This window comes from Esox lucius, chromosome 21, assembly GCF_011004845.1.
Source record: "Esox lucius isolate fEsoLuc1 chromosome 21, fEsoLuc1.pri, whole genome shotgun sequence".
Lineage (NCBI taxonomy): Eukaryota > Metazoa > Chordata > Actinopteri > Esociformes > Esocidae > Esox > Esox lucius.
The window spans coordinates 22,566,928-22,593,965 of NC_047589.1; the positions used below are offsets into that span (position 1 = coordinate 22,566,928).

The 27,038-nt window shown below is 39.9% G+C and overlaps 1 protein-coding gene and 1 long non-coding RNA gene across 2 annotated transcripts in view; both read right to left on the minus strand.

The window, feature by feature from the left end:
* The window catches only part of LOC105025724 (lethal(3)malignant brain tumor-like protein 4), an 84,215-nt gene extending 79,036 nt beyond the window's left edge, over window positions 1-5,179 (minus strand). Inside the window, exon 1 of the mRNA XM_010896632.3 lies at window positions 5,064-5,179. The gene's annotated coding sequence lies outside the window, so the exon portion shown is untranslated. The remainder of the gene's footprint in view (window positions 1-5,063) is intronic.
* Window positions 5,180-10,300: 5,121 nt separating this feature from the next.
* On the minus strand, window positions 10,301-27,029 carry LOC109614883. The gene is made up of 4 exons (XR_002195857.3): window positions 26,854-27,029; window positions 12,380-12,481; window positions 10,942-10,985; window positions 10,301-10,369 (listed from the first exon to the last, which is right to left on the minus strand). It is a non-coding gene; the product is annotated as an uncharacterized LOC109614883 (long non-coding RNA).
* Window positions 27,030-27,038: the final 9 nt, after the last annotated feature.

Here is a 27,038-nt window from a genome sequence, read left to right on the forward strand (position 1 = left end):
CAGCTACATTACTTGCGATATCGCATTTTAAGTGAAAATGAATTGGCCTGATATTGGAAGCATATTGTCAATGTACGAAAACACAATGAAATGAACATGCAAAAAAGGCTTCATAGTCTGAAAGGCTTCACAAAATGTACTTGATTTTCAAGATTTTGGGCATCCAGTTCAGAGTTAAAGAAAGACATGAAACTTCATGTCCAGACCGTTCTGCGTTATTTTAAAGTTTCAAAATAAGGTTGATAAATGGATCTTAAGTAATTTCAACGAATTAGAAAATCATTTTATGTTCTGCACTTGAATAACCACAGTGGTCATTACCACTGAAAGTCTGTTCATTTTTGTTTGGTAATTCTGGTACAGAGATAAAGCTTATTGCGGAACCAGACAAACTTTTAAAATGTGGTCTTTTAGGGCAATGCTTTGTTTCTATTCCAATGGGTATTGTAACAAAAGTACTTAAAGCGCACACACACTGTAACTGCACTTGTGGCATAAAACTAAAAGATCACTGATTTAATGCAGGGAATTATATCAAGTTAGTAGTAATGAGTAATAATGAACAGTTTCTATACTTGTAGGCAATATGCAAAATTGAAAGTCAGTTTTTCGATTCTGGCATGACATTTCATATTGGTGAAATGGCAGGGCGTCCCAGATCTGTTATTCTCTTTCCTTCTATTGAAATCTAAAACAATGGACATATTGTGCCTTCAAAAAGAAAGAAAGCAAAGAATTAGTATAGTTACATTTTACTTTGTTTCAACAAACAATAAAACAACTATAGAAACAGATGAGGTAATTGAAATTCTGCCAAGCCAGTAATGCAATACTAAATTAAGTTATCAAAAGTATCCACATGGCAATGACATCCGTCATATTTACAGTGCCATTGGAAAGTATTCAGACACTTTCATTTTATAATGTATAGAATTTACATGTTGCCATCAATATAAACACAATACCCCATCACAACAAAGCAAAACAAAGCAAGTGTTTAGGAATGGATCAATTAATTAGACATGACTTAGAAATACACACACCAGTGTTGATCAAATACGAGACCATGAAGTCTAAGAAACACTCTAAACCTCCAAATACAATTGTATGGAGGCATACATCTAGGAAAGGATTGAAAATTCCCAGTGGGCTACATCATGGTGAAACGGAAGACATTTGGAAAGACCCTTCCAAGAGCTGGCCGTCTGGCCAAACTAAGTAACTGGGAAAGATGGGTCCTTACTCAGGGAGGCGATATTACATTACATCTGAAGAGAGTCTGAGGGCATGAGGAAAAAGATTATCCAGTCTGTAGAAACCCAACCTGAACTACTAGGCCTAAATACAAGCACTACGTCTGACAAAAATCAAGGTACCCCTGGTCACCTAGTTAATACCATCCTTACAGTGAAGCATGGTGGTGGGAGCATCATGTTATGGGGATGCTTATCAGCAGCAGGCACTGGAAAACTGGTCAGGATTGAGGATGAACAGAACAAAATACAGAGGTCCTTGAAAACCTGATCCTTAGCGCACGGGACCTCAGATTGGTTCAAATGTTCATCTTTCAGCACAACAATGACCTGAAGCACACAGACAAGACAAATCTGGTGTGGCTTTGGAACAAGTCTATGTAAGTCCTTGAATGGAGCAGACAAAGCCCGGACATGAACACTATTAAACACCTTCGGGGAGATTTGACATTATTAAATTGAAGTTAATAACAAAACAAAACACAGAAAGTGTAGGGGTATGAAAGACTGTTAAGTATACTATACAGTGTCATATGATGGAAAATAAAACCTTGGAGGCTCCTTAAGGATTTATTAAAACAAAGAAGCAACATAATACATTATAATAAGGGATTCATCCAGTACATGTTTAACAATCCTGTATAACTGAAAGTATTTTATTTGGTCATGGTAGCCATTCCATGGTAACTGAAATGGTAGCCAAATGCATTACAACTGCAGTCTTAAAGAGTCAAGTGTCATGACACGGTTTCACGCTTTACATTCAAAAAATAACATCTTACAAAACGGACCTCTTAAATAGGGATGGATTCTAACCAACACAACCTGTTTTTAATCACACTGCAAACACAAAAAGATTTGACTTCAGATATGAAGGGCTCCATTAAGACAGCACTAACATATAGCTATGAACACTTGTTGGCAATTTGTTTTAACGTGTTAATGCCAGTGCTCTTCAAACTGTTTGAGCATGGATTTTTTAATTTACCGAGCTCATATTTGCTTGCTTGTGCTCCAATAGGAGGGGTGGAATTTTATGAGTTGCTATATGTTACTCTATGTCCACATACGAGAATGGTCTATTATTCAGAATGTATTTTCACTGCAATAATTGCTTGTTTATTGTTTTCTATGAATAAGAACAACTGTATTTGAACAATTCAGTGTTCTGATATCATAGGTGAGAACATCTGTGGCATGCATGAAATGCAACTTCTTTAGTAATTTTATTTGTATGGTCCCAAATTGTTGTTACATAATCAGACTATATTTAGAAGCAGTTTACTGTAGAGGGACATTCTCCCTTTTACTTTATAAAAGTTCCTATGTGCATATAAAATCCAGATTACACTCCACAGTGTGTGTTGTTTTGATAGCTAGTTGTTTTAATAGTCTACGCCCAGCAAAGTTTTTGTTTTGTTCACAATTTGATATTATTATATTTTTTTACATCATTTGGCAAGCCCATCCTCAGGCATATAATGCAAATACAGAAGGGCGTTATATCTGTCTGAGTTATAAGTATATATTTTCATATTGAAGCCATGCAATTACTTGGACTGCAGACCAGTTCAGGTTAAAGTATTTAGTACAGATGATTGACTAAATAAAAAACTATAACTACACAACATGAATTTAACCATGGAGCATGTTCTGATTGGCCATTCTCGACACACCTACAAAGTATTAGGTCATCAAAACGCAGCCTTTATGCACCAATTTCAGTGTTGAGTCCATCATAGTTGTGACAGCAAAAATATTTCTGACAAAACCTTGGTCTTTGTGCTTGCATGTGTACAACATTTTCCCATTGTGTTTTGTTTGGTAAATGAGAGTTCCAAGTGTTTTCTGCAGGTAAATACATGTATTCTCAGCCTCCAAATAACCCATCATCCATCAGCAGAAATGATTTATGTGTTAGGGTTCCTTTCACTCAATTCTCATTAAGTTAATTGCCACTCCAACAAAATACAAACAGACCTTTCTCAGTTTGAGGCAATACAATACAATATACATTCTGTGTTAACATTCAAATCAGGGGTGACTTCACAGCAAAGAAAGTGTGTATTTAGAAAGCCTGCGCAACAATCTAGCGTACCCAGATAAGAAATCATCTCCTAACTCAAACCAGGCGACAAAGAAATACATTACAGATAAGTTAGAAGTTATTCCACTCATACACATGAGCATGAATATGTTTAATCTTTAATCTGTGTTAGAACAGGAAGTGCTGTGTGGCAGCCATAGTGCAGTGCAGAAAGCAGGAAGCATATGAACTACTTCCCGACACTGACATCAAACCAAACACCTCAGCATTCAACTCTTTGATCTGGCTTTCTGACAATGACTGACACGATACCAATCACTCTCCTTCGAAATGAATGGGAATTACATTACCAGATCAGATCTAAGTTACACCAATGAGTGATCTTGTTGTTGTAATAATATTAGATAGATGTGTTTCTTCTGACAGAAATGACAGCAACTGAACATGGCTAGTTATTTTTTTTAGGTAATAAAGCTATTAATGTCTTACGGCAGTGTAGGTTATGCAAAATAGGTCCACTTTAAACAACAAACTCTTGCCTGTTTTCAAATGTCCAAAAGTTATTCTGAACACTTCTACTATGGGTAAACTATGTTTTGGAAGGTGTCAATCTAATCTAGAAGGGTTGGGGCAAAATAGATATTTTATTCATTTTTAACAACTCTTTCACCAAGTATCACAGCAGTTGCGGTTAATGGTTTAGTGCATCAGGGCCTAACAGCTGAAAATAAGGTCTTAAAACACTGTTACTCAAAAGTAATTAATTCTCAATGTACCTATTACTTCATTTTTGATGAAGTGAAAATGAGAGTGCAACTGTGTGTGTCTGGACATTCAGATAGGATAAGAGGTTGACCATTGTTATCAATGTTGAACAAACATTATTATTGTTATAAAGATTTACTATGATCTCAAGTATAAGAGGCAAATGTTGTTGAATATCCATGTTCTGAATAATTAACAACAAATAAACACTTTTTTTTGTTTGTGCAATATTAAAAAAAACACTTGACAAGTGATAGGCCTAAGGATTTACTAACATAAGAAACTGGTCGGGCCAAATAAAAATAATAGTGATGTGGTTAAAAAAAAATTGAAGTATTCAAGTATTCAGAACATTCAAGCCACTACACCACATAGGAAACTAACACTTTACAGCGCCCAATTAGAAATCCTAAAAAGGACAGTTCTAAGGTCTAAAGAAATAAAAACAATGTAGCAAGCAAAGGTTCATTAATAACTCCTAAAAAAAATCCCCTTGCAGAAGTACAGCTGAAACTTCTCTCTTTTGTTTAATAGACGTTTAGTAGACTTACAGTAGCCACCTACATTTGTAACGTAATGCAGAGTGAAAAGGAAACATTTACGACAACAAAAATTTATAGTTTCACTTAGCTTGACTACCTTGCTACGCATTGTGTGTACACTATCGAGTCACATGTTCGGAAAACGTTTCAGCAATATATTGAAGAGTACATAATAAAAGTGTATTATAAAGTGAAATAGTTCACTTTACTACATTTGGTGGGCCAGTAGTTCAGGGAAGTGGTATCTTATTTGTTCTCTTGCTTAATAGGAGAAAACATTAGAGATTAGCGCGAGGATAGCCATCTCAACGCATCTGAGTGCGATGGGAAAACCCGACACGCCATTCGAATATTTTTCGTCGTACATTCTGGAGCTCCCTCGTACCGTGTGCGTAAGTCTATTTTAAAAACAAAGTCCAGTAACCCAGCGGTTGTATGAAATTAGGAATTTCTTACCCACACTGCTGTCTTTTTGCCCCTCAATGTTGTGACAGCCACTGGTGACAGGAGGAGTAGGGTTCTCAAGCCGCTGTTGTGCGCATGCGCTCGAACGGCCCTCTACTGGAAAAGGCAAAACTATTGAGAATGGTGATTGAACAGGTGTGGGATATGGTGACGGGGCAAAGTGTATGAAAGCGTTACCCTTTAAACAAAACTTGAACTGTTTGCTGCAGACAAAGCAAGAGTAAAATGGTAAAGGGTAAAAATAGTACTCAGCCTGCTGTACAATAATGACAAAATGACCCATTACTGTTCTGTCACTATTGAACCATTTTTATTTGTGTTTTGCATTATATACATTTTGAAACAGAAAAGTTAAGTACATCGAAAAATATTAGGGCTCAGCAAAAACACGCCCTAATGCGTTTCAGTGTAATTAACTTTAGACAATAGAAGCTCCGGCAACTAAACGTTAGCTAATATCTAGCTATATACTTATAGTTGTGGAAAAAGCTAGGTTAAGTGGCTTGATTTAGAAGTGGTCCTAGGTAAGATGGCGGATTCAGATGTCAGTTGGAACTATAATTCCCATCTCCTGCTTTATATTTTTGCTCCCACCACAAAGGACAAGAGTGGCCTAAAAGCAGGACAGAAAACCGGACAGCATCTCAAAACACTCGCATGGAGTTGTGGGGAAATGCCTGAAAATGTGACTGGCTCTGTTACGGATTGCATGGAAAACCTTGAGTAAGCCAGTGACTCAGTCCCATAACAGGGTCAGAAGCAGAGTGTCCTAACAGAGAATAACCTTCACACATGGGCTAAACCACACATTCATAGGCTTCACTGATGAGAAGAGTCTTCATTTTAGACTTAAACGTTGAGAGTCTGCTTCTCTCATCTCTGGTTTGTTAGATCCTCCACTTTTTACCTCAGAAACACAGGGTGTTAGGAAATATATGTAGATAATAGATCATTAACATTATGTGTGACATTACCAAAAGGTAGCATGAAGTAAGCCTACACAGTGAAAACAAAAGTGTTCCTAGGGACCTTGAAGAACACTGAAACACAATTTGATTATCTGATTACGAAGTGTTCATGAGAGATGAACTGATATATTCCGAAAGATTAGATATAAATCAGGGAAGAACTGTTTCGCATAAACCAAAATAATGTGGTGATTAATGACATGGAACTCAAGGTCAAGAACCATAAAAACAGGCAGAAACCTTGGTCTGACACCATTAAAAGGTAATTTACTAACAAATGCAAATTCAATCATACAGAAGTTTAATAAAATGATATATTATATGATAGTAAAGATATTATTTTTATATTATTGAACAGTACAATATGCCTGGATATGCATTTAGTAATTGAGATTAGACTTCAACAAAACTGCAACAGAGTATAAATAGTCACAATAAAACAGTAAGTAACATTACTCAAGCAAAAAAAGATGAAAGCACAGCAGGTCAAAAATAATCATTAATTTCAAAGCCATTTGCAGATACAAATTATGACATATTTAGCCTATTATTGCTGGCCGATATAAATTGTTATCGGCAAAATATATGTGACATATTTTGCCGACAACAATTGCTGGCCATTTTACATTGGTGCATTCCTATGCACAGCACCAGGTTTCGGCTTTAATCCAGACTGGAGATTTTTGCATATAATATTTGTCTTCAGGAAAGTGATTAGTTGCTTTTTAAACTCCGGGTGTCTGAGTGATTTTAACAGAATAAGATGTTAGGGCAGTAGTCCATGAATATGATGGCAAACAGTACGATCTACAGTATTTTATCCACCAAATATCGGAGGGATTGGTGTCAATACATAGATGCTGAGACTTGCTGGACATAACCCACCTGTACTACTGCTCCAAAGGCCTTTTAAAGCAGGCAAGCAGTCATTGCGATTTAGTCCTCAAACTATTAACATAAATGTAAATTGGGTACTGGGCTGACTAGTCTTACTATGCTAGTAACTCCCCTAGAAGCATACTGCGTGACCTGCAGCTTATCTGACAGGAGGCTAGAGAGGTAAGATTCCTGCCTACTTTACTAGATAGGAGGTGAGCACCACTTCGGCTTTGGATTGAGTGTGTCACTCTTGAAGAAGGCCAAGCTTAGCTTTTTGTGGGTGAGTCCCATAAAGAGGGACAGATATCTTTAAATGATATCTTCTGCAAGGGGCAGAAATGTGCCTTTAGCCAGCGAATAAGTTGCATGAGTGTGCAGTTGTATGAATCTGCATAACTAGGCTGGGTGTCTTGTTGGTTGCGCTTTGTGACAACTGTTGATGTAAAAAGCTTTATGAAATAAATTTGATTGATTATGCCTTTTGTGTTATGACAACACTTTTCCACCTTGGGTCCAGAATTATGTAAAATAATCTGAACTAGACTAGGGCAGTTATTGTATGGTGTCCTGAATTGCTTGACAGTTTACCTAAGTTGTCGCAGTCATTAGCTGTGGTTACAGAACTTCCCTCAGTGCCCAGGTATCCGTCAGAGGCTGCTGCCAATCAGCTCAGCACTGTCCTGGGATGTTGGTGGGTGGATTTGAAACACGGCTGCCTTATCTCGTCACACTCTGGCAACTGTTTGTGGTAGGTCGGCCGCCTGTAAGCTAAATTGTGTTTTTTGGCCTGAAAGGACACTCTCCTCTGGGCAGGTAGGTTCTGGCAAAAAAAAGCAATGATTGCGCATGCAGTGTGATAAGAAGCAGAACTGCTTGGAGAAATCTGGATAGGAGGAAAAGCCTTGAACTTTGACTCTCCTCAAACCACTGGAAATGTTTCTTCGTGTACTTTTTCTATTTCTTTACAAGCACCACTACTTCATAAATCCTGTATTTTTCCCAAGATGTAATGAGAAATACATAATCTAACTCATTGTTGTTCTGGTAAAGAAAACGGAGGCCTGAATAAAATATAGAGTTAGATTAGATAATGTAATGGAATTTGACATGTTTCTTATTTAATTATCATGTGCAGCTTCTAGTTCGGCACTATCACTGCCAGTCTAGAAAAAACATACATTATCATTATATACAAAAAGACAACCAGCGCCTTAGAGCATCAAAACATACACAGGCGACTACAGACTGGCTGATATATAGCAACTTACTATTTTTTAGAGATTTTTTTGCTTCACAGACTCCTAAGGGAGTTATTAAAGCATGATGAGATCAGGAAATCCTTGCTGATGCTATCTCCCTTCTCCCGAAGCATTGCTGACCAACATGCATTGCCCAGGAAGGAAATTAACTTGGTGCGTATATTCCAAACCTAGATTTGTTTCTTGAGACTGTTGAACTGTCCCTAACATAATCTCCTTACCATCTGTGGCAGCATCACAAATGCAATACAAAATATTTTCTCTTTCCATTACAGTAAAAAGAGAATTGACAGAAATGTGTGTTAGAATAACACTGTTGCATTCGTGTCTGTTACTTTATCCTCTTGACTCTTCTCGTCATTTAAGGAGAGTTTATGGGTGTATGATTTCCATGGTATATTGAATCTGTTGAGGGGAAAGCTCTTTGTTTTACTTGGCCCGGTGCCCCAGGGTGGGCAGAGACTTCTATTTTAGACCAATGGAATGTTCTAAAATGTGCAAACTCCTCCCACCCAGGGCACCAAGCCATACCAAACAAACTTGTTCACTGTCTTAATTGTTTGCTCTTTTTTGCTTTCTTTGATTCAGGCTACCCATTTTTCTTCGTGTCAGTGTCTTTGGTTTGTTTTGATTTGAATGAATGAGATCATTTATGCTTCACATAATTTCTAGAATTTGGTATACACAGTGATGAGGGCAAACAAAATGAGCAAATAAAAACATTGTTTTTTAAGGTAATTGCTGCAATTCCCATCACAACACTCAATATATTAAATATAATTTTCCATTTGAAATGAAGAATACAACAAATATGCCATTTACCTAGGAATTCTTGCTTGTAGAAAACTGCAAAAATAACCAGGTTTTGGGTTACCTAACACGGCAGAATGTTGGTGTTTTAGTAACAATTGCTAGAACACAATGTTTGATTTTACACTAGGTAAATAATCTATTCCACGCTTATTGCACTTTTTATTGCATAATCTTAAAGTGTGCAAGAAGAAAATAACCATCAAATGAAATACGTAGTCACATAACCAAGCATAGGTCTGAACTATGACAACTGTCAAAGATGTGTGGCAAAGGCCTGTCAACACAGGTGTCTGTCAACAGAGGGAGATGCAGTGAGACGGATCAACGTGGCTGGAGCAGAGGGAGGACAGGGGTCTGTCAACAGAGGGAGATGCAGTGAGACGGATCAACATGGCTGGAGCAGAGGGAGGACAGGGGTCTGTCAACAGAGGGAGATGCAGTGAAACGGATCAATGTGGCTGGAGCAGAGGGAGGACAGGGGTCTGTCAACAGAGGGAGATGCAGTGAGACAGATCAACGTGGCTGGAACAGAGGGAGGACAGGGGACTGTCAACAAAGGGAGATGCAGTGAGACGGATCAAAGTGGCTGGAGCAGAGGGAGAACAGGGGACTGTCAACAGAGGGAGATGCAGTGAGACGGATCAAAGTGGCTGAAGCAGAGGGAGGACAGGGGACTGTCAACAGAGGGAGATGCAGTGAGACGGATCAAAGTGGCTGGAGCAGAGGGAGGACAGGGGACTGTCAACAGAGGGAGATGCAGTGAGACGGATCAACGTGGCTGGAGCAGAGGGAGGACTGGGGACTGTCAACAGAGGGAGATGCAGTGAGACGGATCAACGTGGCTGGAGCAGAGGGAGGACAGGGGTCTGTCAACAGAGGGAGATGCAGTGAGACGGATCAACATGGCTGGAGCAGAGGGAGGACAGGGGTCTGTCAACAGAGGGAGATGCAGTGAAACGGATCAATGTGGCTGGAGCAGAGGGAGGACAGGGGTCTGTCAACAGAGGGAGATGCAGTGAGACAGATCAACGTGGCTGGAACAGAGGGAGGACAGGGGACTGTCAACAGAGGGAGATGCAGTGAGACGGATCAAAGTGGCTGGAGCAGAGGGAGAACAGGGGACTGTCAACAGAGGGAGATGCAGTGAGACGGATCAAAGTGGCTGGAGCAGAGGGAGGACAGGGGACTGTCAACAGAGGGAGATGCAGTGAGACGGATCAAAGTGGCTGGAGCAGAGGGAGGACAGGGGACTGTCAACAGAGGGAGATGCAGTGAGACGGATCAACGTGGCTGGAGCAGAGGGAGGACTGGGGACTGTCAACAGAGGGAGATGCAGTGAGACGGATCAACGTGGCTGGAGCAGAGGGAGGACAGGGGTCTGTCAACAGAGGGAGATCCACGGTCAGTTATTCAAGCTGCATTAGTGGCAACTTGCCATCCACACTCTGAACATCCTCTCCCATGTCAGGGCAGAGTAATTCCATGCAATTCTGGGGGCCAATGGAGAAAACCATCCTACTGTTTTTTTTAATGTATTTCAGCCAATTGCTTGGCCTTGCTTAGAGACATGGTGGTGCTGAGAACTTGGAGAATATCGTAAAACTAAAACTGATAGTTTAGGTTACGTGATATATTCCACAATCTGCCTGTGGCAATATCCATTCATCCTATACCTAAAGGAATATCAAGTTATGCATGGATGTTTTCCCAAAGGGTTTTGACACAGCCCAACTCTGTGGAATTATCATTAGTAATGGATAAAAATAAAATATACATGTCTAGGATTCCCCACAGACAGACTGTCACAAGAGGGAGACTTCAGGGAGGCTTGAAGGAGACCGATAGCAGTTGGAGGCTGCAGTTTGTCCGTAGGGAAAGGCTGGCTTAGCTTTGGCTACCTAAGGCCTAGCTTTTTTGAGGAAGGGTTTCGTTTGGTGCAGTTACACTTACTATAGGTATGATCATGGAGATTTCCTGTGCTGGGAAACATCCTCCTTTAAAGACACAGATGTTGGGAAAAAAACATGTACACAATATCAATTCTGACAAGGTTAAGATTTCATCAGGCTCTCATACCTTCAACAAGGTGAAAGATTGTGGGATGCTTGGCTTTTTGGCTGCTACTGCAGCTGTGATGTAATATTACTCTAATGTAACATTGAAACAAACATGGCTGTGATTTTGGTTGTAATGGTCAGTATTTCCTCGCGTTCCATTCTAGCACTGAGCATGTGAACACATATTTTTCTTCCATCCTTAACTCTATACCTAACCTCAATACTGTAATTCCCATACATTATCCCTGACCTGAAACCTTGTAATATGCTACATATATGTTCCTGTACAGAAGTAACATGTATGTTTTTGTAGCGTAATGTAGTGTAACTTAATGTAATATAAGATATCATACAAAATGAGATATCATACAAATAAAATAAGTCTGGCACAGATGTATCGAAACCATGTAACGTTTTCCCTTGAGACCAGGTTGTCTTGTGAGGAAACTATGTTTTTATGTTGTGCAATTAGAATTATATTAGTTACATAATAGCCTGATGCTACAGCCTCATTAATCACAATCAATGACACCCGCTTAGAATTACTGTAGTCTTATCCTCAAGTCCTTTTGATGGTTCGTTAGTCTGTAACCTAATAGAGCAAGGAAGACACTTCACTGGGGAGTTGAGCAACAGCATCTGCCTGCTTCAAATCCACCATTTACATAAATGTATTATTAAGTACGTATCTAACAGCAAGCCTATGTTACTAGGGGCTATTTGAATATTAATGGTTCCCAAACAATTCTGTAAAATCAACTTAGTGGGATGTTTTAATCGACATTATGATTGGTAGCCAGTATTTTTTTATGTTACTGTTGAATAGTATTAAAAAAAACTCAGTTATATCATTCTCCATATTGTGTTTTTGCCTGGGAAAGTTAAAGTGAGAGTGAGTCCCTGCCACGACAGATATTTATCCATTGATAATGCTTCATTTGAGGTTAAAAACAAGTACAAAATTTGCTTGCTAATGTTTGCCTCTGTTGCCAACTTTTTAAAGTATTCATACTTCTAGACATATCTTGCGATGTTATATAAGACATTAGTGAGTAGAAATACTGTCCAGTGCTAAGTAATTTGAAACCAATAGCAAAATCATTTAAAATACAGTACATTTAGAGTCACATTTTTACATCCTTAATGTGTTATTATGTCCTGATACTGTGAAATCTATGCCTGTCGATTTATTTATTTATTTTTAATTTTTTTAGCTGTCTGGAATAAAATGCTGTCCCTGGGCCCTGTATGTTATTTTATTATTGTATTGTATTGTATTGCATTGTATTGTATATTGGACAATATAATGACAAGGCCAGTATTTTCCTTACCTTTCATTTTTTTCACTGCTTTAAATGTCCTCAAGCATTGCAAAAACAGTACACCAGGGAGGGTCCTTTTGTATATTGTCAGAGCGAGGTTTCTTTCCTCATCTGTTAGCTCAAGGATATAGGGATATACATTTTAGAACATACATATATTGTATAAAATACATAGGCATGGAATAGAATATACTGTGTAGGTATAGATTATAGAATATAAAGTAATAGAGTAAGTTTATAGAACACAAGGGTATAAATGAAATAATTTAAGTATAGTATATAGAAATATAGAATATAAAGGTATAGGGTATAAACATTTAGAATAATGTGTGTTTATTGCACGTGTGCATCTATTAGAGATAGAAAAAGAGAGATGGATGTGACCATAAACCTCCTTTTGTTTCTTCCACTCCAAAGGAAGCAGTAGAACAATGCCTTGATGTACAATCCTAATGACTCACAATCTCAAGCTAAGTTCCATGACTATCAAAGAAAATAAATGCACCTTATACTCAGTGCTTTAAAGGAACAAAGTAATACAACTTTGTTACAGTTACTTAAGTTGTTTTATGGACTATCTGTACTATCTGTACTGAGTTTTTATATTTCTGTCTACTTTCACTTTTAGTTCACTACATCTAAAATAATATGTATACACTTTTACTCCGTTACATTAAAAATGGACTCGTTACTCGCTACAAAATAAAATCTTATAATTCCCTTAATGGTAAGTAGATAAACAGACTTCCGTACTCGTGCCGTTCCGTACTCGTACCGCCAACATTTCAATGATTTTGGGCAGACACAAGTGGCACTTCATGCAGTAAGAGAGCTCTTAATTTGTGCTACCAAGGCACCAACTCTGGGCTTGCAACCTTCTCAGCCTCTACTGCTGTCACGTCCTGGCTATGCCCCTAGCCATCTCTGCGCTGGGCTGGGGGCATAGTCAGGACAGGACGTGGCACCTCTAGCCACCTCCAATCCTTTTAGTCTTCCCAATTGGAGGCAGGTGTTGGTCGTTGCCTCCAATTGGGGACCCTATTTAAGTTCCCCTTTTTGCCACACCAGTGTGGTTCCTTTTGGCTTTGTGTTCTTGCTGCATGCCCATGGCACTGGTTACGATGGTGTGTTCTGTTTGAGTCTTTTGTTTAATTAAAACATGTATTATTCCTGTCATCTCGACTCTGCGCCTGTGTCCTACACCTACCACAACCATGACAACTGCAGATGCTGCGAAAGCAACTGCCAACGATGCGTACAATAAAGTGCATCGATCAACGTTCAGTTAGTCTCACGCACTCTGGAATAAATATGGAACATCTATTCTAGCAGCCGAAGACATGGAAGACACTTTGTGACTCCAGCTGCTATGCCCAAATGGGTTATGGTTAGGCCACACTGAAATGTTGAGAACGTAAACCAAAGTGATACTGGATGAATTGTAGTCTAGGTAATATACTCGTTTGTAATTGGTCTGTGGGCATGTAGTTTAAAAAAAATTGACTAAGGTTTCTGTTGATACGTCAAAGGTTAAACTCATCTGAACTTTTTGCCTATGAAAATAGATGCTGTCTGCTAACATACTCATCCCATGAGAGCCTTGGAAATCAGGGATACAGAATAAATCAACATGCCTGTTATCTGTGACCATATAACCTCTCTTATGTTCAAGGTCAATCTAAGTTTATTTACATTCTAAGTTCTATTTGACTCAAAAGGGCTTACCTGCTTATTCTGAGGTACTGGAAATAGATTAGTCTATCTCTGTTTTGTTTTTTATTAGCGACCTTCAGTTTCATCCAGCCTTAGAGGCTTACAGTGTTCCTTCATTTAGTGTCAGGGTGTATGGAATATCTAAAACCAAGGGCATTGTACCTGCCATCCGCTCCTGCTCCCTTAAGCTGTCATTCAGAGTCATTCAACCAGTATGATATGAACCTGTCCTGAAGTAGTTGCAATTAATTTGCCTTGGTGACCTGTGACCTAAATGCTATATCAACACCACTATTATGGCTGCAGATCTGAGGTCTTACATCAGCAAAAACAAAATGTGCTAGATGGAGACCCCTACTAATGCTGACTGGGGTGGTTCTAGCCCAGGGCGAGATGGAGACCCTGGGACCCTGAGATGTATTAATATAAGAGTGAAACATTTTGAACATAATTACAACATTCTAATTACATTATGATGTTTCATCTCTGAATAGCATTTAACCAAGATATGCTGAAACACCATACGAAGAACAGTTCTATGAATAACTAACAGTACAAAATGGACAAGCTATTACAACCTAATCAGAATCAGACTCAGAAAGTGTTTTATTTCACAACAAACAAGGAATTTGTTCTGGCCGTTGGTGCAACAATTTATACAAAAGGAATAAGGGAAGTAAAAACAAATAAGAACAGTGGACTAAGCATAAACTAGTGTGCATTAATAATCAATCAATCAATCAAATTTAATTATAAAGCCCTTTTTACAACAGCAGTTGTAACAAAGTGCTTTACAGAGACACCCGGCCTTAAACCCCAAGGATCAAACATCAGTAGTGTTGGATTTCAGTGGCTAGGAAAAACTCCCTAAGAAGGCCGAATTTTAGGAAGAAACCTAGAGAGGACCCAGGCTCAGTGGGGTGACCAGTCCTCTTCTGGCTGTGCCAGGTGAGATATGAAGAGTTCAATTGGAATAATTTATACATTTCTCTGGGCTAAATCCAGAGTCTATTTGATTTTAGACTAGGTCAGAAGTATGACCTGGTGGACAAGGACAGGGACAGCAACGGGCCCCCCAAACCAGGTACTCCGCAGGTGTGGACCAGGACCTCATCTCCTCCTAAAATTTTAAACTGGAGGAGACTGAGAAAAGTTAGAAAGTGTATTCCTCATACCCCCCAGCACAATAATATAGCAGCGTAACACCTTGGAACTGAGACAGGGGGGTCCGGCGACACTGTGGCCCTACCCGGGGGAGGCCTCGGACAGGGCCCAACAGGCAGGAAATCAATCCACCCACATTGCCAGGCATCAACCAAAGGGACACCCACCAACCGCAACCCCCCAGAATGAGGGCCGAGTATTGCCAGCAGTGTACAGCCCAATTGCAGAAGTGCGCAACAGAGAGTCAACAACAAGCCAGTGACTCTTCCCCCGAAAGGCGTTGGAGGGAGGGCATCCCAGTGGCGACGAGAGCCCACCTGGCAAGACAGCAAGGGTGGACAGTATCAAGCCTACTGGTCACCTTCACGCCCCCGGGCCAGGCTACACCTAATTATAAACCGTGCTGTAGAGATTCGTTTTTAGTAGACACTTTGCAATAAATCACAAAAAAATACTAAAACATATATGTAAAGTGCATGATTTTGTCCAGTTGAGGGTTATTTATGTATGTGGGGAGGGGTAATATATTTATCCAGTTGAGGGTTCTGTGTGTGTATGTGGGAAAGGATTATAGATTTGTCTATTGAGGGTTGTGTGTGTATGTTGGGAGCAGGCTATAGTCAATTTGGTTCCAGGGGCATGTTCATGAGGCCTACTGCTGTAGGAAAGAAACTGTGCGAGTGGCGGGAGGTCTTGGTCCTGATAGACCTCAACCTTCTGCCAGAGGGGAGAGCACTGAATAGTCCATTACCAGGGTGAGAGGGATCAGCCCTAATCATTGTCGCTCGCCTCCGCGTCCTGGAGGTGTGTATGTCGTTTAGAGAAAACAGATTGCAGCCAATCACCCTCTCTGCAGAGCGGATGATGCATTGCAGCCTGCCCTTGTCCTTGGCAGTGGCTGCAGCGTACCAGACGGTGATGGAGGAGGTCAGGATGGACTCTATGATGGCAGTGTAGAAGTGCACCATCATTGTCTTTGGCAGGTTGAACTTCATCCTCTTTCTTTGTAAAAGAGGGGATGTTCAGCTCCTATTTGAGGTCCTGGGGGATGATGGTGCCCTGAAAGCGAAAAGACTCCAGAGTTAACTGGGTTGCCACCCATGACCATGGGGGGGAGGGCAGCTGGGTTTTTCCTGAAGTCCACCATCATCTTCACAGTCTTTATGGCGTTGAGCTCCAAATTCATCTAACTGCACCTGGACACCTGGTGGTCAATCCCCCAACTGTAGTTGGACTCGTCTCGATCAGAAATAAGTCAGATGAGGGTGGTGTCGTCCGCAAACTTCAGGAGCTTGACAGAGTTGTGACTGCAGATGCAGCTGTTCGTGTACGGGAAGAAGAGTTGGGGGGACAGGAGACAGGCTTGGGGGAGCCAGTGCTGATGGTCAGGGGGTCAGACAGTTGCTTCCCCAGCCTCACATGCTGCTTCCCGTTGGACAGGAAGGCTGTGATCCACCTGCATGTGGACTCTGGCACACCCAGTTGAAATAGCTTGTCCTGGAGCCAAGTGGGAATTATGGTGCTGAATGCGAAACTAAAGTCCACAAACAGGATTCTGGCATAGGTTCCAGGGGAAACCAGAGGATGAAGTGAAGAACCATGTTGACCACTTCATCCACAAACCTGTTGGCTCTGTAGGCAAACTGCAGTGGGTCTAGTAGTGGGTCAGTGGTGGTCTTGAGATTGAACAGTACAAGGTGCTCAAATGACTTCATAACCACAGAGGTCAGGGTGACATGTCTGTAGTCATTAAGCCCTGTGATCATTGGCTTCTTGCAAAATATTAAGCAATGTTGTTTTACAGATCCCTGACAGTTTATAACATCAAACAAATGTTCCCATTTAATTAACACCTCCAAATAAGCACAGAGGGTTCCCATTATGAGGATGGCCTACCTGAACATGCCAAAATATGCAGGCCTTTGTTAACAACAAAAAAGTACATTATTTCAAAACTAGTTTGACTACCATTTTGCAAATGTACCTTATTGCCCAGCGACAGCCACGAAACCTGAAGGATCTGGAGAAGGACTGTATGGAGGAGTGGGCCAAAATCTTGGGTTTGGAAAAAGATACAGTCAAGCTACTTCACCAACTCCTACAAGACTAGTTTCCAGGTGACATATTCTAAGCAATAGTCTCAACTGCCAAGCTTTCATATTTTACACAGGGGTGAGGGGTCGTTCCATAAGGATGAATTGAATGCTTTGCGGGGTACTTTTCAGGATCAATAACTAAAAGAATTCCACAGTAGAATTGTCTGATCTGGTTCCAACCTACAGATAACAGTGTGAAGTTTCTAGATTTAATCCTCTCAAAATGTTACCTATTGTTATTTTGGTATGGTTGCATGTTTAGTGCAGTCAAAAACAGTAAAAATTGCATGGCGATCGTTCCGTAAAGGATAAATTGTGCATTTAAAAGGGTATATTGCAGGATCAATAACTGAAAAATTACACTGTAAAATTGTCTCATCTTGTTACAACCTATAGATACAACTGTGTAGTTGAGAATTTAAAAGTTCCAAACTGTTACCTATTGTTATTTTGGTATGGTTGCATGTTTAGTGCAGTCTCAGCTAGTCAACATTGTATATACATTTTGATAACTATTTAATGACATTTTAGCTTAGCCACTTCACCCATTTCTTCACACATAGCCCACTGTTGACATATCCTAAGCACCAGTCTCAACTGTTAAGCTATCACATTTTTCACAGAGGTCAGGGGTTGTTCAATAAGAATGAATTGAACAATTTCAAAGTTATTTGCAGGATCAATTACATAAAAATTCCACAGTAATATTGACTCATACTGTAATATCTTGTAGATACAAGTGTCTAATAAATAGGTTACCAGGTTGGAAATGTTACCAATTGTTGTTTTTGCTGCATTGTCTGCTTTGTGCATTTAAGGACATTTATGGTGTGAGTTAAGAGAGGTCTCCTAGAGGCCCTATTGGGTTGTAAAGGTATGATTATCTGAGAACATTAAAACTATGTTGTTTACATTTACACTTTATATACTATGTCATAGCATGTTCTAAATCATCTATCAATATACAGCTGGAATAATAGAGTTAAGATATTGTATTAGATCATTTTGTGAAATAGAGTTAGGGTTAGAATTTAGAAAGGTCTCAAAGAGGCCCTATTGGGATGTAAACGAATGATTATCGGACAAAAAAGGTAACTTTCATTCACACTTTACATTGTGTATAATAACAAATTCTACACCAAACATTAAACCTAATTTAGAGAAAACAGTTTAGACATAGTTTTGGTTAATTTTGTAAAACAGTGTTGGGGTTATGGTCTCCAAGATGCCCTATTTTCCTAAATTTAGTTATTTTCACTATATTTTTCATAATATAACCAATATCTACTGTTGTTTGTAATGAATATGGATTGTATCTATTCATTTCCTATAATAAGTTAATCAATTCCCACAACAGATGAAGTGTTATAATAAAATTATCTGTATTTTTTGTCCATCTGATAGGGCCTCTGTGCTACCTACACCTTATAGTTTGAAATGATCATAAATCCCAAAATAAATGACATAACATTGTAAAACTGCATGCAACTAACAGTAGAGTTCTAAGGAACATTCTGGCAAAGTTAGAAATGTCTGACAGCATCAGGTCATGAACATTTCTTATCCATCTCTGCAAATTGTCTTCGAACATCAGATGGATGTACAATCATGCAATCTACCGAGATTATTTTCCCCTGTTTGAGAGAAAAACAAATTGCCATGGAGAGAATGAGAGAGAACAATCTTATTACTAGCTACCTAGTTACGATCCCTCAAAGACTGAAAAAATATATAAGATAGGGCCTCTAGGCTACCTGTCTCCAGTGTTTTCATAATTAAATGTAACATATTACAGATTATAACAAAAATTATGAGAGAGAGAGAGAGAGAGAGAGGGAGAGAGAGACCCAGCCAACTGAAGAGGTCTAATCGCCAGCAGGTGGCAGCAGTAATTCACCATCATAGTCATCGAAAGGTGGCTGGCGTCTATTAAAATGTAAGGCCCTATTGTTAAAGGCAGCAGAGTGATAATTCATTAATGTCTATTTGTATGTATTTTATTTCATTCTATTCCAACCATTAAAATAAACCTGTTCTCCCATTTCTCCCGGCACACAGAGATTAAAGGTCTTAATTCATCAAACGACAAACATGATGGAGAAATCACTGCAAAGGATGCATGTGAACTGTTGGGATGCTGGTTGTTGTCTGTTTATGAATTTCCCTAGTATTTCACATTCTTTAGCAAATATATTATTCCGATGTGAAGTGGAGTCAATGGAGAACGAAATCAGTGCATTTCTTATAAAATAATATAAAAATGAAAAATACAGACAGAAAACAAGAGGCTGTTTGCTGTCCATATGACGGTCAGAACACTTGCCTGGTGTTCCACATAAAAATTACCCCAAAAACACATTCAACTTCACAGTTAATGTTGCGACTATCATGTAATGGACCACCAACAACAGCCTGTAAATATGTTAAATGGTTCATGAGTATTTCCGATGCATATAAGACAGTGCTATTGCTTTGAAACAAAATACTTTAAACTACAATTGTGTCCCAAATAGAACGGTATTCCTTTTACAGGAGTAAATGTAGTGCACTTTATAGGGGGAATGGACAAAGGTAGCTCACTAATTTGTGAATAGGGTTTTGGGTTCTGGTAGGACACTATAAGGGGAACAGAGTAGCAATGAATGTGGACTATTTATATCATTGGGTCTTTGCCAATAGTTTTAATTACCTCTGACACAATCCCTTTACAATGTTCATTGTTGCTTTGACCTGCTGTAAAACTGGTTATGTTATGAGATAAAAACAATCTTCTGGAACCTGTCATTTACAAGGTGTTGAAAAATGATTCTCAGGTGAACAACCGTGCCTTCACACACATTCACCCAGTTGACTTCCTGGTTTGACGAGCTATGTGGAGAAAAGCCGAATAGCATGCGTGCCTTTGAGGTAAGCATGATGCTGTCTCGAGATCTAGTGTCTCACAATGAGATCATACTTTCATTCATATTGACCCCAAACACTAAAGTGAATTTGTACTTCAGTCAGATGTTTATGACCATGTTCAAATGGATCAAAATATTAATGTGTAATGGGTACATTTTAACTAACTAATCTTGAAGCGTTAATAAGTTAATATTTATTATGCAGGATGATTTGTAGCTCAGTCAGTTGTCAGTTTTGATCTTCTCAGACACAACCGCTGCCTTCCTGCTTGGTACACTGACAAGAATGTTTCTATCTTTAAACACAAACTTCATTGGTACAATATAATTGTGTGACAGTCATTTTGATAATTGGGTCAGTAATGAATGACAATAGCAAGGTGAACTGATGTAACTGCTATCCAAATGTTTGTAAAAACTGTGGCAAAATATAGTAACTGATATACGATGGCAGTCACAGTACTTTTTCCTTTGTTTCACTGCAACCAACGTTATACAGTTGCTGCCAACATGGCCCGATATTTTCTCCATAACACCACACTGTGGAGACAGGTTATTTGTGCACGAAATTAAGTGTGCATTTAATGACGCTTTCTATGATTTTTAGTCAGTGTTTGTAAAAGTGTTTCTATCAAGCGAAAACAGAACACCGCTTTAAAGCTTGTCATTTCATGGCTAACTGAGGAATAGTCGTGATTCTCCTTAAAGCTCATGCACACACAAACAACATATTACACATTTAACCCACAGCGGGAGGGTAAAAAAGTGTTTGTTATTCACAGAGGTTTTGGCATTCATCTTCAATGTATCAAACAACCCTGGATAAACATGCACCATAACATGGCATTCACCCGTATTTCATTCAGCGCTGTGTTGCCTGTCGCACAGCAACACCTCCACCCTAGTATTACCCTACAGCCATAAGTATAGTTGTGAAAATAATGAGTCAGGTGGATTGGCAAGCCTGGTTACTTTCAGAAACTCCCCAGGAGTCCATGGAATGATATCTACTTTTAACTCAACCTTTCCAATTTGGAGATTTACGAGGGGCTGCCATATTGGGCACGAGGGCATTGCTTTGACAGGCTCACAATGCATTAGAATGCCATTTTATATATACTCTCTATAATCTCATATGAGCTAACTATATTACTGCTATTTTAGGTGATTTGGAAGTGTGCCAGATACACAGGTTTTCCTAAACTTAAGATTTCAAGTCAAATGTGTGCGAACAACAGGTCATAACACGTTGTAGTTAATTTGTAAAGTGCCACCGAATGTTTGTGAAAAAGAAACCTTGCGAGAAGAATCAAATTCACAAGATCACGACACGCGTGTCAACTCCAGTCAACCAAGCTAACGCCTTTGTTTGTCCAGTAACTAGTTCTTAAAATTGAGCCACCAATCACTCCGGTTTCTATGATCTTAGCAATGGATACGCAATGAGTGCCTCTGATCTTGATACTGCAGGCTTGGTTGTCCCTTTTTTTTGACAATTTAGGCTAAAAAGTTGTTTCCATTATTAACACTGTAGTGGAAATAGTTGTCGCTGGTCAGGATGCTGTTGCCTCAGTGATGGTCTCTGCCCATCATACAGTAGGCAAAATAGTTTTCTCTGATCAGAACACTGCTGCCAAAATGATTGACTCTGATCTGAATACTGTAGCATATATGGTTGCCTCTGGTATAAATACTGTAGCCTAAATGGTTGTCAACATAATACCCCAGTCTATACGTTTATCGCTAGTCATTATTCCAGAGCCTAACTGGTTGTATCTGGTCAGGATACTGAAAGATGCATGGTTTCCTCTACCTAAGTACCTGAAACAATATAAACACTATTAACCAACAACCAATCTACATGAACGTGGGCGTGGACTAGCACTGAAAAAACATAAATAGATCAAGGATACACATTTTGTAATAATATTAGTCACTGCATGGTATTTTTAACATGTAGGGCAATATTTAGGTAGTAAAGCCTTGTGCATTACAAGAAAGAACAAGCCCTGACACAGGCACTCATTTAAGCTCTCTGCAATCAGAGATGCCATCATATTACAGTAAAATCCTGGTTGGCTTGTTTACATTAGTCTTTTGGAAACTGGATCTCTGGTGGGTGGTTACATGAAAGCCATGTGGACTTGGGAATAACTTTCCTGTCCCTGAGCTTGGTGGTTAATAAAGAAAAGGCAGAAGATATTGTGTGGAACTCAGACTTCATTTGTTCTCCTTAAACTTGTTCTCCTTAAACTGAACAAGACCAAGGAGATCACAACGTTGGGTCCGTTTTCTTCTTTTCTCTGAATGTTTGGCTATTGCACACATACAGTATCCGATTGCGTTGCCAAGTAACATGAATTAAATAAAAAATAATAATACCAAGTTATCATATCAGGTAGGTTAACATTCCAGGAATTGTATTTACTTTGATGACTTCATCATATATGTTTGTTGATGTGGAAACAACATTGATTAAATCAGTTTGGGGGTCAGCTCGATTTTTCTTTACAATACTATTTATCTGGGAACGTCTATGGAATGAGAGCTCAGGGTCCAGAAGGAGACAATTGGAAAATCTGAACATTTCAGGGGGCAAAAGGAGTGTAAGTGTCCAAATCTTTTCCGACCCCATCCCCCATCTCTCAACACCCCCTCCCTACCCTGCCAACAACCCCCCAATCCCACTGTGGTACCAGCTGCTGCCCCCACTTCCACGACGGACATGCAGCCTCGTCACTCTGGACAAGAGCATTACTAATACTACATATTTGTCCACATCATTTCCTAGATCTTTGTATTAAACCTCTGTTTGTTATTGTCTGTTTGGGTGTTTGGCACAGCAACTGATGCAGTCTGAAGGCATGGAGAATGCCAGGTAGGAAGCAATGATTGTGAGCACATGGCAGAAAGGTAACAAGGACAAAGGAATTATATGGCTGTTTCCTGAACTACATTGCCTCCTTGTGTTCTTTTTGGGTTAATTCTTTGAAAAACATTATTTCATTACATTACCTTAAAAGCGTTCCATTTTCAAAACAAATCAAGAAACAGCATATCATAAGTACATTACATATTATCGTCCAGATGTTACTTATATAACCCCTAAAACATTCCATCTCTAACAATTTTAAACTGAAATGTTCTGTGTTTATGCAATCTAGCAGTCATGGCACTACACAGTGTTTTTAGGAGAGGAAGGAAACCGGCTAAAGTGACCCTGCCATGGTTAACTGCTGGAATGAGTGTCTGTAAACTTGCCCAGCTAAGCGATACCCTTCTGGGTCGGCCCCGGCTGCTCGGGTTTCCCACCTCTAACCGTACATCTTTCAATCACCTTGTTTCCAGCAAGCACTGGGTTTGGACCACATCCTGTGCCGTAGCTTCACTGTGTCATCATACAGCAGCGACCATTGATGGTTAATCTTTGCAGGTCAGTCTCTAATCCCAGCTACCCTTTACTTACGTGTGAGATAAACACACACGAGGACACGCGCACACACGCACACACAAACATGTACATTATTAATAGATTTCATGCAGCTGCAGCTGGTCCACAAAGACCCATCTGTCATTATTAGTAAAACAATGACTTATATTTCACTGGCATACCTTATGGGTATGTTTTCACACAACATGGATACATGGATACATTTACAGTCACAGTAACGTGCCGGGCCGCTCTGTGTTCAGCCTCGGAGTATATTTGGGGAACAGGAGGGGTGTCCGTGGGAACGGTTTATGGCTTTAGAAAATACACCGAGGGGATGGCTTTAGATGCGGCTGCTCCAGGGGACTCAGTCTGTGGAACGAAGTCGGGGGCGGGGGAGGGGGGGGGCTCTTACTGAGTTACTGAGGGGCGAGATTGGACATGAGAGATGGATTGGGTGGGGCCGACTGGGTGGCAGGTGTATTTGTGTGTGTGTGTGTGTGTGTGTGTGTGTGTGTGTGTGTGTGTGTGTGTGCATGCGTGAGTGTGTAATTTGCAGACAGATGCTACTTGGAACAGGATACCCCCACAGCTTCGGAACAATAAATATATAGACAAACTGTATGTCCCATCGCATTCATCATACATATTAATTTCAGTGAAGAAAAAAAACAAGTTCCCTCCGGAATGTAGACAGAGACAGACTTAGATGAATCACAGCAGTGCACGTCAGATGTGCTGGGATTTAATTGCAATCAAAACCATTCATCTGAATAATGTATGTGGAGGGCCAGGCTAACAAGAAAAGTGCTCTCCTCTACCAAGTCATGGTTGTTCACTACATTTGAAATGTTTGACATTTTATGGTGCCCTCGTTTGTAACATTTCTGGTTAAATGTTACAAACTAAATAAATAAACATTGTTTCTTTAAGTAATTATCCCCCTTCATCATTTGAATAATCACTCGTTGGTATTTTTCACGAGGGCTCTATTTGTCTGTGCTGTCAAGATTTATCCTCTCTGGAACGTTTTTCTACCCTCCTGGTCCTCTTAACACTCTTCCGCACACACCTTTCCTCAGAGCACACGCACACACATGCACATAAATACACGCACACACATGCACATAAATACACGCACACACATGCACATAAATACACGCACACACATGCACATAAATACACGCACAGCGCAGGCAGGACCTGTCAACACACTGAAGAGGTCGGTTGTTGAAGACAGACAAAAGGTCTGCTGTGAAAAAGATGACACCCTTTTCTCTGTGGTGCCACGATTTCAAAACACACACACACACACTCTGTGTAATAGCTCTCACACAGTCAGCAGCTTGTTCGTCTCCAGCTGTCCTCAACTTGCGCCCCCCCCCATCATTACCCACAAACCACTGCCTCGTACAGGGCAGTGCGACGAACGAGTTGCACCACAATGGATATGTTTTTATGGAGGCGTTTTTTTAGGTTTAAGGGGAAATGTTTTGGTTTGAGTTAATGAAGTAGAGTTCAGGGAGGCTCCTCTTTGCCTACAAATGGATGGAGGATTGAGGTAAACAAAATGCTCAAAAAGCAAATGTTACACTTGAGACTGGATCCAGTTAACACGAAATACCAGATAATATCTTTGCTCCACTGAAAATAAATTTTCTGACTGTTCCTTGTTGTCTTTTGGCTTTCGGTGGCTGGAAATGTTGCCCTATACTGTTACCCGTGGAACAGAAGCAATTGAATACCTGGTAAATAAAGGACTGTTTTCGCCCCATTATACATACATTAAGAAACATTGAAATTACACAATTCATATTCAAACCGTTCCCAATAAATCAACAAGAGCAACAGCAATTTAATGCCTACCACCTTTGCCCTTAAACAGGAAGAAAAGAACAATGTCTTAGGAAATATGATGGGGAAACACTCACACAGAGGCTACTTATCTTCCAGTTACATCCACCAGACATTCTGCCAAAAGGCTGAATAGTCGAGTAGGACATCTACAATATTTTTTCTGTCCTCTCCAATTTCATGACATCCAATTTGAGATTAAGGCCCTGCTTCATTGTGTCAACTGGCAAAATTCTCTGGACTGTCCATGCTGAGATATGTGAATCACTAAACCCCTAAACTCCGCTGGTGCTGGCCAATAACACTGCCTTCTGTTGGACCCCTAGGCTATCTGTGAAGATGTTCAAATGTCCGTCTTGCAATGGTGCAACTAACCGCAAGACAATTAGTGACAGATAAGACTATATCTACCTAGGATCTGTCTACAGCTCACATTAAGATTTCAACAGGGAATACACAGATTGTTTGCAGAAGCCCAGTGGCTGATAATAACAATGTATTTCACTGCAGTATCAGATAAGACACAATCTAACGGTTTAAGACCGTGTTCAAACTTGTGACAGCACTCCATTGCACAACACTGTACCTCTGTCAACTTAAACTCCCAAATGTCACATGCAGTTTGATGAGTGTAGAAAATAAATCACCCCATTATTGATACCTCCAATGGACACACTGACTGTCTATATTCAATCCCTACATCTTAGATGTCACCCAAGCTTCGCTGTGGTAGTCCTTACCGGTCACAGGAATCAGGTGTAGGGCATTACAGGTCACCTAGCTAGAGGAGATGTGTTTGTTAAAGAAATCCTTGCACTACTTTGTTATGTGATGGAAAATGCCTGGCTTACTGGGTGACGTCGTGGTAGACTATAGCAAACATGGGAAAGCAATTTATGCTAATTCAACTTTTTAAGCATTCATGTATTATGTGTGAGACCCAGTGATGAATTAGGGGAAACCACCCCTCATTGACCTCTCTTTGGTCCCCACCCCATACATTGCAAAATTTGTATGGGATGGTACAGATGTTCCCTGTTACCTGGTCTCTGGGAAAACAGCAAAGTTTGGATCAACACTGTTTTGATTCCAGTCAATACAGGAAACACAATGAAATTCAAATTCCACATCCAATTCTCTTGTACACAATGAGGAAACATTCTAGTCGTGAACTGACTAGAATTTAAATGGAATTAAAAGCAACCTTGTCTAGCAACACTGTTATCAGGTAAGGTGTTGTAATTGACTGAATGTAAACGACACATTTCCACACATTTATGGGGTACAATAGAGACAAGGCGGGCATATAAAATCTCAACTGACCTTTCAAATCCTGTCGGTGAATTATCTATGTAATATATGGAAAGTGTGGAACAATACAGAAAAGGTTTTAGCATGCCTGTAATTACACACACGCCATAGTGTCGAAATTTGCGGATAGCCCTATCTCATTTAGCTACGGATGTTTTATGCAAATAAACCCACATTCCGATTGGACGTTTGACTTG